The sequence below is a fragment of the Haliaeetus albicilla genome, chromosome 7 (assembly GCF_947461875.1).
Source record: "Haliaeetus albicilla chromosome 7, bHalAlb1.1, whole genome shotgun sequence".
In the NCBI taxonomy this organism is placed as follows: Eukaryota; Metazoa; Chordata; class Aves; order Accipitriformes; family Accipitridae; genus Haliaeetus; species Haliaeetus albicilla.
In genome coordinates, this window is record NC_091489.1 from 35342935 (window position 1) to 35355139 (window position 12205).

The window sequence follows — 12205 nt, forward strand, 5'->3', positions numbered from 1 at the left end:
CATACTTGCTTTAAGTGCTGAATGGAGACTATATTGCCAATATTTAAGGTATTATATAGACACAGCAGTGAAACTGTGAATTTGTGAGCAAGCCAGGGGATGGGCATTAGGACAAATTACAGCAGTCATCTCTCAAAGTTGCAAATAGGGCGCCAAAGGTTGTATGAAAGCCATAAACTGTTCCTTCCATGCTGGGGCATTAAAAGGACTTTTGGCCCGCTGAGCAGTAGCTTGCAATAGTTCTCATTTACGGACATTTCAATTCCTAAGAAGGGAGGGGAGCAGGAAGTCAGGACGCTGCTGGCTTTCTATCAGTTGCTCTGCCAAAGCTGTGTTGTTAACTGGGTAAGCCATTATGTTCAGCTTCTCTTCCCATCATTAGTAATATATGGATCATATTTACTTACCCTTTAGGTATATCACAGGGTTAGTTTTTAGTAATGCTTGATGTACAGAGTTGAAAAAGGCAACTCTGCTTAACAGCGTCAGTATCCTAGAACTCTCCAGGAAATACCTGTCTAGATATATTCACATCCACTCCAAAATTCACATTCACATAGCTTTATTCACTCCAAAAGCAGTCAGTTCTCATACTCCACAACTGTTCTGTAACATAAATGAAGGCATGACAAAGGGAGACAAATAGGAGCTTTGCTTCAAAAGTATAACCCTGATCTGAACTAAAACACTGGTGGAAATGCATCCATAGTTTAGAAGAAAAGGTGAAGCAAGAACAGGTCCAAGTCTCAAGCATGACTATTAAACTACCATCTTTAGGCAGGAGAGTCTGTAAGTTGCCCATGATGATAAAAGGACTTTGGTTATAGAAAGCTTTTGTATGAAATATCTGATTTCTCTTTGTATTAATTTCTTTATTGGGGATTTGATTCCTTAGATGTTACATAAATTCTTGTGATTCATCACATCTAATGAAGGCTTTTAGGTTGCTCATGGAACTAATTATACCATACATACAAGTTACAGTTTGAAGGTGTAAATTAATATTGCATATAAGTTCAAAACATTTTATATTTCACTTTGGTAACTGTAATTTCACAAAATCATGGAATTTAGGCTGAAAAGGACCTCTTGAGGTCATCTGGTCCAATGCCAGTACACAAAGCAGGACCTATTCTGAAGTTATATCAATCTTCAAAGTTAAATCAAATTGCTCAGGGCTAGAGCTTCCCTGTCACTTGAAAGCTGTAATAGTTTGTTATTGAATGTCTGGCAGTTTTATTACAATTTACATTTTTTCTGATTGCTTTCATCTGCACTAATAACAGAGGTATATTACAGTGGCATCCACAGGCCTTTGTTAGGACTGGATCTTTCCCATAGCAAACATGGTAGAAATAAAGAGGTGGAAGTGGCTGCTCTCTGAAATGTAGCTTATGATCACAAAGTAAAAATGTTTTGTGGTAGTAGAAGCCATCTTTCTGTTGCTTTGTTTGTACAGCACCTTACAGACAGTGTCTACATTCATGACTCAGGATCATCTGTGTGTACTATGTGGACAGTAAGAAGACGGGGTAAATTTTCCTGTTCCACTGTGATAGATTTGTTTGGGAACACATTCAACGTTTCATCTGACCAAAACCAACAGGCTTTTACTGTTACCTTTAAGAAAAATATGCACAAGTACTCATTCAAGTCTATACATAGTAACCTAGCGGTACATATATCATTATATATCTTGTATACATCAGTTTGAAGTATTTTATTATTTAATTAATGTGAATATCATTTACATTTCAGTAGTGGTCCATAGTTCTTTATATTGAGATACTTAGAGCCTCTAAAAATACCATTTAACCTACTTCTGTAGTGTCTGCGCTTCAGCATCACTGGGGAAGATGGGCTCAAAGACATTAAGCTATAAATTTGTTGGAGAAACAATGACCTGGAGGTAACTAATGAATGGATTACAGACTTTTATGCCAGAGGCAGTAAGTATTGAGGGGTCTGTTCATCTGACAGTCTTTTTTTTTTTTTTTTTTTTGGTGCTTATAAATTTTGCTCACATAGAAAGGCAAAGTAGTTATTAACTCTGAAGCCACCTTGTCACGGAATTGCTGAGTAGTAGAAAGCTGAGCTGAATGTTTCCTTAGACACTGTCACATGTTTGCACGGTCAGTTTCATTTTGCAGTAAGGAGTTGCACAGTGGCCATTCTCGTGCTCTCTGGGCACAATCCTGGAAGCTCTGGACAATTCTTTGAGGTCTCCCATAACTTTTGCAGTACTGAAACAGAGCAGGGTTTTTGCACACATGAGGCTACAGAGGTCCAAGGGAACTTGAACAATTGAGTACTCAAAAGAAAGGATTCTGCTCAGTTAGAGTCCAAGTGGCAGAAACATTTCCAAAGATTAGAAGATTAAATGAGAATGGAGAAAAAGTTGGCAGAAAGGGAGGAAAGAAGAGCTCACTGTAGTTTTTTACAGCATTATGCATAAATCACAAGAGGCTTGCATGGTATCATCACTAGTATGTAGATTACAAGAATCTCTCTTTGGAGGGAGCATGAGATAAAGAGAGCAGATGTTCAAGGCTTTGTGTTGTCCACCTTGCAGCTCATGTTCTGGAGTGGCCTGTGGGTGGAGTGGCTTGGGTAGAAAGGAGATTGCTACTGAAATTTGGGGCAGACAGGTTTGGGAAGCAGTTGTTGTTTAGACCATCTTTGAATTCTTTAGTTACATAGGGAACTTTCCAGCAGCAATACCAATGGTACACAGACTTTGTTGTGCTGAATGTACTGTTTGCAAACTGTGTCAAGCCCCACTTGGAAAATTGCACCAAGAAGGTAAAAGCAACTCCAGAATAAAGTACTGTAACTGAAATAACTAGAAATTCCATTGAGATGACTACAATTTTTCTGCTTGTATAACATAAAACTGCCTTACTGCCTTGTATAAGTGTCTGTCCCTGACATTATCATTATATCACTACAGTGACCTACTGTAGTTGAGTGGTTCATCAGCTAGGGGCTTTATGGAAAGTAGATTGTCATGAGAAGGCATTTGATGAAATCCCTTAAGGATATAAATATCATTTGCAGGAATCCAGAGGCATGTCTTTAGGAAAAGAAAAAAGATTTCCTTCCAAGAATCCTAGTCTTCATATGCTACTACTTTTTACATAAATAATGAAACAGCTGTTTAGCATAACCATTGCAAGCATGTACTAACTTTTGTTTACATATGCACCAAACCCTAGACAATCTCCAGAGATATCCTTCCCTTTGCTTATGGCTCTCTTCTCTTGTTCTGCTGCCTCCTCTGACTAAATATCAACAACAAATTACTCAAGGGGTCATTAAGCTCTAATAATCTATCCCAGTCCATCCCCTTGTTCACATTCTAGAATCATAGAATCATTTAGGTTGGAAAAGACCCTTAAGATCATTGAGGTCAACTGTAAACCTAACACTGCCAAGTCCACCAATAAACCATGTCCCTAAGTGCTATGTCTACACGTCTTTTAAATAACCTCCAGGGATGGTGACTCAACCACTTCCCTCAGCAGCCTGTTCCAGTGCTTGATAACCCTCTCAGTGAAGATGTTTTTCCTAATATCCAATCTAAACCTCTCCTGGTGCAACTTGAGGCTGTTTCTTCTTGTCCTATCACTTGTTACCTGGGAAAAGAAACCTACATACTTATGACTCTCTTCCTGTCTCTAGGGGGCTGGAGCAGGGAAAAAACCCGCACCTTCCATTCTCCCCTATTAAATCACTGCCTGTGTATACACAGAGTAAGCCAGTAAATCTTCTCCAATGTATCCTTTCTGTTGATGTGGCTCAGTTCAGCACCTGATGCAGTTAATGCTTGGGGAAAGGGCGCTAGAAACTACCTGGCATCCTAGGAATTTTGGTGAGAGGTTTTGATAGGCATGTGGCTAAATTTCTGGAAGAGGTGGGCATGAAACTTTGTTAAGGAGAAAGTAGTAACTGTAGCTATACAGTAATTGTATGCAGCATAGCTTTATAAAGTTATATTGAATTGTATTCGCATTCTTATGAAACCATTATAAACACTACAAGAGCCATGTGTAAACCAGCAGCAGTATCACCATGTAGATAGCGTCCCGTTTGGATTGAGAAATACAATCTTGCACTTTTTTCTCTCTTAAAGAGCTGACCGTACTCTTAAAGAGTGAAGGGCACCTGAATCCAAATGAGAGAGACAATATGCACAAAGAAAATTGAGTTACATTCCCTATTCTAATAGGTGGCAGAAAATCTATAAAGCAGCTGTTTGTAAATTTGTTCACAAGGCATGTGAAAAAGCAATAATGCAGCCAAGGTAAATGTTACCCATACAGAAGATGAGCCTACCACGTACTAACAGTATAGAAGGGCTATAAGTACTGTGCAGTATGGTGAGAACATATGTATAAGGAGCACCGCAACCAAAAGCTGATGGCCTCCAGGGAATCCTTGCTATCGGCTTTAATCCAGCACCCGTCCAGGCCTCAAAACATCTGCAGTGCTGCTAAGCCTTCTTTACAAACTCTGGAACCACAGATTTGAAAGCATACTGTGCCGGGAATGCCTTCTCATTTCATCAACTGTATAATGCATACAGGCTAGATACAGGCTCTCCTTCCTCTTCCAGGACGGAAAGATGGCCAGTCACCAAGTATAGATGTTCTCAAAGTTTCCCTCAAGCTATCAGTGATCTTGCCATTCTCTAGCTCTCATGTGCTTTGTTCCTTGACTCTATAGTGGAGTTTCACTGTGACTTTTAAATCTCTTTTTTAATAGCTAAATGCACAAGGGAGTGAGGTTTGTTTCTAGGTCTTGGGAGATATTTCTTGTCCCCAGTTCTTCTGTACTATTACAAGCTGATTTTTTGGCAAAAGGGAAGTGTAAGATAATTCCAAACTCACTCTCTGGGCACTACTCTGTATTTCTCGACTCCTTGATACTGTGATGCTTTTGTATTTGTCTAATGCAAGGCTTTAATTTCATCAGTGTTCTTATGCAGGCTTCCTGATTAAATAAGCGTGTGTGCTTGGTAACTGCCAGATCACCTTTGATCTGTTTCGAGAATGGCCTCTCTAGAGGGTCTTAGTAACACTGAGCAAAAACTTGGTGTCAGTCCATGGCAGAAAAGTTACCTTGCCCTGTGGAAACCCTCCTGCTCCTGTGTTTTTGTTCATCTCCTTTAGTGAGCAGTTGCTGTCATGAGCAACCTACTGCTTAGTACAGAGAGCCTTAATGCAGCTGTGCTTGTGATTCCTGATAAGCTTCATGAGGGACTACACTGCAGCCCTCAGAGGAATTCTCTTCTTCAGTTGAGCTCTATCCTTCTCAGAGCCACGCTGCCCTAGATGACACTGTGTTGCTGATGCTGAGTGTTGCTGTAGTGCAACTGTGTGAGGCAGGCTGATGAAAAAGTCAGTATAATTTTCAGTTAGAAAAGGCAGAACTTAAGCAAGTGTCTAAGTGTTAAAAGATTTGTGTTCTTTTCATTGGCTAGTCTGGGATGTTTTGTACAAGGCCATTTGGTAAAGTTCAAGGGTAATTTGATTTTTAAATTTTTGTTATTATAGCAAGGAGAGATTTTTTTCTTGATGGAAGAAGAAAAATTGCTGGCATAATATAGCTTTTAAAAAAAATATTGAAGGGAAGAAGAAGGAGGTTTAGGGATTAAACAAAGAGCTCATTTCTAAATAGCAAAAGCATAAAAACCGTCTCCCTATTGAACTCTGTAGCTGGGGACAAAACAGTTTTATGAGACTACTGCAAACAACAATCATTGTGATAAAGACACAGGCTCACCCTCTGCAGAATGGTTCTAGTGATAGTCATTCAGCTTCTGATTCGTGCAGTGAAATCCAGAGAACAGAAGGCAAAGGACATCCAAGTGTAGTAAGTGGAAAAAGGGTAACAGATATTTTACATTCCAGGTTTAAGGAGATTGTAAAAAGAGAAGTAAAAGAGAATAAGGAAAGAACCTAGCTTTTATTTTGGGGGGCAGGAATGTTGGAGACTTCTGTAACTTCAAGGAACTTTGTTTTCAATGTCTGGAATGATTTTTCATTGATTTTCCTGAGGGTTCCCCAAGATGTATTTTTAAGGTGCAGTGGTAAACAAAATAGTATTATTTGCAGCTTCTCTTTCCAGCTTTACAGTGAAAACATTGTAATAAATGCAGCACGCATGCAAAACATCTGTCAGAACCTGACATTATTTCCTCTTTATAGCTCAGAGTGGTTTTTCATTAATTGGTTGTAAAATGAAAATATCAAAAAGCTTGTTCAAAATGCACAGTAAAAACCATGAATGCTTAGAGGGCTGTGTTTATAAGTGTGAATTTCATGCTGACATTTGAATGAGTCAAGAAACACAAGCAGATGAAACAAATGTAGACGAAGTGTTGAAAAGTCCAAGAGTTCAGTGTGTTATTCTTCTGTTTTACTAGTTGCTGTTAAGGTATGCAACATACTTTTAAGTTTTTTTTTGAAAAAAACCTCATAGCTTATAGTGTGCTGTGAGCTAGTATGTGATGGGCTGTCCCAAGTGACATATGATGCTCGCATATGAGGTCATTTGAGGATTTTGCAGTCTTGCAAAGAAAGCAAAAGCTTTGTAGTTTATGCATCAAACTACGAACTTACAAGTGTAAGTCTTTTGTCTGCACCAAGCTTGAGACTATGGACTATCATAAAAAGGAGCGGGGCGGGGGGGGGAACCTGTTAAAGAACTTTTACTGCTTTGGAAGGGGAAGCAGTTGAAAGTAGGGTACAAGCACATGCTTTTACTGATGTGATCAGAGTATTGAAGTTGCTTCTAGGGTTTAAATGGAATCCAAACAAATCTCAGGTCTCTGCTTTGGTGAGGTACAACAGATAATTAGTCTGATGACATAATTAATGGATATTTGGCAGAAGTGTGAAGTACCAAAGGGAACCAAACAAATTCACCTTTATCTGTTTAGATTTTCATGAAACTTGCATCTGTTTTGCAGATGCCTGTCCAAGGTGTATAACAAGCATTCATAAGAATTTGGATTTTTTTCACAAAACATCTGTATCTCTGTGCGGTTTTGTTTGTTGTGTTTGTTTGTTTGTTTTAATTAAACCATTGACTTCCAAGAAAAGCAGCAAACTAGCAAGCCTGTATTAAAGTGCATTTGCTTAGTGTTTTTGAAGTAGGCTACAGTGCTCTTGGTAGCCCAGGAAGATAGTGACATATCAGATGATTTGCAGATTACCAAGAATGTGTTTAAAACATATATGGATATTATATTTTTATATTTTAATTCATGGAAGTGTATCTTGTAAGACAGATATGTAATATTCCAACCTGCTACAAAAATAGCTTTTCACAGTTAAATACAGTTTAATTTAAATGATTTTTTTTTATTTTAAATCAAGTGAAAATTCTTTCAGGTATTTTGCTTTCTCCTCTGTTTTTTTACCCCTTGTTAAAATTATCATTTAAGAAATATCATTATTAATGATTTGTCATTTTTCTATAATTTGGAACAAATCCACTGAGTAAATTGTAACATATAGAACAGAATATCTAGAATAATTTGAATTTAGTCAAGGTTTGTATAACATCAAAAAGCCTGTTTGGTCTAGTGGTATGAAAATTTAGTTTATTAAATAAAGGGAAGGTAACTGTCTTCTACACAACTGCTACTTGCAGAAGGTTTTCAAAGATGTGAAAAGTCTTATGATTTTATCTACTAGATAAATTACTTATCTCAGTTCCTTTTAATCTTTTTACATTGTGTAGCTACAAGTTATATTACAAATCTAAGTACTGTTCTATTTTCTTTTCCTTCTCCCCACCCACTTGAAGTAAAGTCCCAGCTCAATTAAGTCAATGGAAAACTCATTGTGTTCTGTGGAAACAAAGCTTAGAACATAATACTTGGTTCTTCCTTCTTTCACTTCTGCTTTTTTACTTTTTTCCTGTTTGTTTATCATGTTATTCTTTCATGTGAAAATGGAAATTGGATTCAAAGATGGTATATTGGATTCAAAGATGGTATTTTTAAATAGGTCAGCTGGACTTCAACGTAGCATGGTTTGGAGGTCAGCACAGGAAGAAAAGGTTAGATTAGTTATGTGGTGACTCATCAATAGAGTGGATAGGATGCCTTTCCCAAAAATACCATTTCTATCATGCTGATATTTGGACCAAAATCTTTGCAAACCTATTTGAGTCAAGGTGATAAGAAGCCAGTCAGTGTGTTTGTTATCTTTTTTTTTCTGCAAATGTTTAGAATTCTTCAGATATAAAGGTGATGTTTGAAAAGTTTTGGAAGGATTTATGCAAAAACCATAATAAAAAGAATTTCAGAAGTCTTCTTGGAGGCCATATTGCTTAAAGCATGTTTGGCAGTCTTTAGCGTTATAGCACATTATGGGGAACATTTGCTCCTTATGCTCTGTCATGTTTTCCTAATAGACTGCATTGCCAGACTCAGCGGACTGCTTTGTACTTACCAGTCTCTGCTCTATTCTCCAGTCATCTATAAATATGGCACCCAAAATTACTGTTTGCTGATTTGACATTTATCCCAGTCTCTCAGGAGATTCTTCCAAGCAATTCTGTCAACAAGACCTTTGTCATTATACATAAACATCACAAAATATGGTCTATATCTTTTCTCCTTATAGTGTTTGGCTCTTGAGACGAATTCAGAAGGAACCCTATCTGAGTCTCAGACATAATTTTTTTAACAGGATTATCTTCCCTGGGATAGGTATACTTTCAGTCTGATTCAGTTTTTCTTTGAGGCTCTGCAAGATTTCAGAATTTTCATTCTTGGAAAATGCTGTGGTGATGGTAGATCTATTGTGTGTAATGGCAGCTAAAGATTGCATCCATTTCTGTATTTTTTAGCTGGCTTTAGCAGGTGATTGCAAGCCAGTTTTCTGCTGTCCGCCCCTGCATAGTGTTGTAAACTCTGAACATGCAGAGTCATGCATCTGTAAAGTGTTCCATTGATTTGACTGATTTCACTGAAATTACTTGGCAGATTCTTTCACTTACTGATAAGATATAAGAGCTTTTTTTAAAACATTTAACTTTTTGACCTAAAAAGTTAACAAGATATTTGTGATCTAATACAAATGTAAATATCTTCCTATTCAGAAATCTACAGGATTTCCAAATTCCTGCAAGTACTTAGAGCATCCTTTTTTATTTCTCTGGTTATGTTTGTGGGAATTTTTGTTTGGGTTTTGATGGTGTTGGGTTGTTTGGTTTGGGTTGGTTTTTTTTCTTTAAAGAAAAGTTGATTTCTGAAAGTAATTTACCCTTTAGTACTTTTTAATATTTCACATGATAGGAAGTCACCCACAACTGCAGGTTTGAGAATTAGAATTTTCAAATTCTAATCCTGACAGAAGTGTAGGCTGAAGGTATCTGCAGCTTCTTGCTATATTCATGTATCTTATTGTATTTTCTAGTCTGAATAAGATCTTCTATAAGGACCATCTCATCAGACTTATTACCTGTATTAAGGACTTACAGTAAAGTGATGACATTTCCATTTCAACTAGGTAGAGTTAAAAATTATTGAAGCTTTCTGACAGTTATGGACACAGCTCCTACATACATGGATTTGCTTTTGCTGGGAAGTAGCTGTAAGTCTCTTATCTGTGATGTAAATTCTATGTAACTTGAAAATTCAGTTGTTAAATCTGCAGAATTGTCAGTCTCAAGTGTTCAAAAATATATATCCATGTATAACATTTTAGCATTGACTTTATGTGATTAAGTAAATGTTTGTCAGGGTTTTTATTTATCTCCTGGGTTTCTATGATTTCATGTTTTCCAACTTTTCTTTTTAATGGCAAGGTTAACAATCTTTTAGAATAAGAGCTGAAATTTGTATTGACTCACAATACCCCAAGAAACCTAGGGCTTTATGAGATACTTCAAGTATCAGAGGACAACAATGAAAGAATAAAAAAGATCCTGGATGCGATACAACTTTATTAGATAATTTGCTCATTTTTGAGAGAGGCTAATACAGTGAACAAACAGGTGGTGAGTCTAGGAATTGTCCCACCATCTAGGCTTCAGAAGGGGCAATTTTTTTTTTACTTTTGATCCAAACATGACACACCATATCTCTGTCTGTCAAAATTGAACAGAAGTGAGGACAAATAGCACTAAGATATATTTCCAGGGACTGATACATCTACCACATAACAAGTGGAATTAACTGAATGTGTGCATCTGCATTTCTGAGTACAGGAGAGAGAAGAAAAACAAGTCCAGGTGTTTGGGTCACAGAAAAATCCCAGGGAGGAATGCTTAGGCGCTGACTGAGAAGGGGTCTTGGAATTTGAGCAAAAAAAGTGCTTCTTGTTGAGCCCTGCTGTCTTCAGGGAAATGGAGCTTTATATGCTCTTTACAGATGAACAGAATTGCTTGGAGGGGATACACAGCTCCATTGCCAGTTCTGCCTTTAACTAGAATAAAGTCCTAAGACTCTCGAGTTTTTGGCTAACTGCTTGGAGAAGAAAAGATAAGATTTTGTGTATTTTTCCTCAGCCTGGCTTGCCACAATAAACTATTTAAGCTTTTGCATTGATTACTTTCACTACCCACTTTTTACACAAAAACAGTAGTAGTTGTTCTGGTACAGATAGAACCTATATAAGCAGCAGTATTTCATTCCAAGTAGCTGAAACTGCTGCCACTTTCTTGTGAGGTGGAAGTGTCTCTTATCTTCCCTCTACATGTGCACATGAAAGAGTCATGCCTCTTCTAAGGTCCCACAGGAAATCAGTATCGAAGACTGAAATAGATGTGTATATATATACATAAATGTATAGCTACCAGACCTTTCCTTCCTTGTCTGTCTTTCTGCTAGCATTTTCACCCTGTTCTTCCTATTAATCCTTTTGCTTTTTCCCTTGCTTTTCCCTTCCCATTGCACTCCCCTCTTCTTGGAAAGCCCCACCTTACCTCCCAGTTCTTCCTTTCTAGACCACTCCACACTCCTTTCTCTTTCACTTGTTCACAGAAAAACTTTTCAGATCCTTCTCATGCTGAGCTTTTGTTCTTCTGTACAGTTGTAATGCTGCTTTATTGTGATGTGAGATCCAACTGGGGTGAGAAGGATAAGGGACAGCTATGCTGCTTCTCCTCTGCTCAGAAATGCAAAGTGTAGTCTGTGGCTGGAGTGAAGCTGCAGGGGAAACAGGGCTCAGTGCACACAGCTCAGGCTTAGGAGCCTTGCCATCATCAGCAGAAATGGAATGACAGCCATGGCAAGTGTCAGCTCTCGCCAGGTATGATACTGCAGCATGAAGGTTTTAAATGTTGTAAAGACAGCACTGAGTATGCCGAAGTTTGGGGCTTCTCTGAAATTAAAAAGCAAAACACAAATAAAAACTCAGCTGAACAAAAGCTGAGCATGTAAGAGAAGTGTGTTAGTTCCAGGTTCTGTAAAAAGAAGCTGCTTTGGAATAAATCTGACCTGACAGTGACCTTCAGAATAGGCTGATCTTCCCAAAGGAGCTTCTTAATTTGTACCTTTAATGAACACATCATCTATATAACAGATTCCTGCATTTGAACTATGCCATGTTTGTTCCATTAAATGATGAAATACAGATGTATTTCCAGACACACCAGGAAGCTATTTCTAAATCATCTTTTGCCCCACTGCTGACTAAATAAAGTGATTCCAGGCTTTCAGGATTTAAAACAGGTTCCTATCTAAACAGTTGTTGAGGGTTGCTTTATAGTCCCTGTAACCACAGAAAAGTCCTGCTATTTCACAGGATACTTGCCCAGCACATGTAGAAAGTTACGGTGTTAATAGCTTATGCTAACCATTTTCTCCCACAGTTTTCAGAAGTTTTATTCTGTGCTTTAGAGCACATAGTCCTCATGCTGACAAAGAAACTGAAGCCTGTCCCTTTCTAACCATATGGTCCTTATGTTCTTTTTCTAGCAAGGCAAAAAACCTCTTATATATGCTTATTGCCCAGGATTGCTTTCGGAGGGGTGGGCCTTAAAAATCTCAGATAATGGAGCCACAACACCTCTAAAGAGAAAACTGGGACTAACTTCACCTGTAGGTAGCTACCTAGAGCAACAGATTTCTATGGTTAGCAAAGACTTCTGGCTTTGTGAGCTGTTGTGTCTATACAGTAATGTGTCAGTGTCTGTGACTTCTCTAACCATCATGTTAGGGGTTGACCATCAATTAACCCATTAT

At 37.9% G+C, this 12205-nt stretch overlaps 1 long non-coding RNA gene across 1 annotated transcript; it reads right to left on the bottom strand.

Moving 5' to 3' along the window:
* Positions 1-617: 617 nt before the first annotated feature.
* LOC138685873 (uncharacterized) lies at positions 618-11407 on the bottom strand. The gene is made up of 3 exons (XR_011325255.1): positions 10945-11407; positions 8466-8570; positions 618-2243 (listed from the first exon to the last, which is right to left on the bottom strand). It is a non-coding gene; the product is annotated as an uncharacterized lncRNA (long non-coding RNA).
* Positions 11408-12205: the final 798 nt, after the last annotated feature.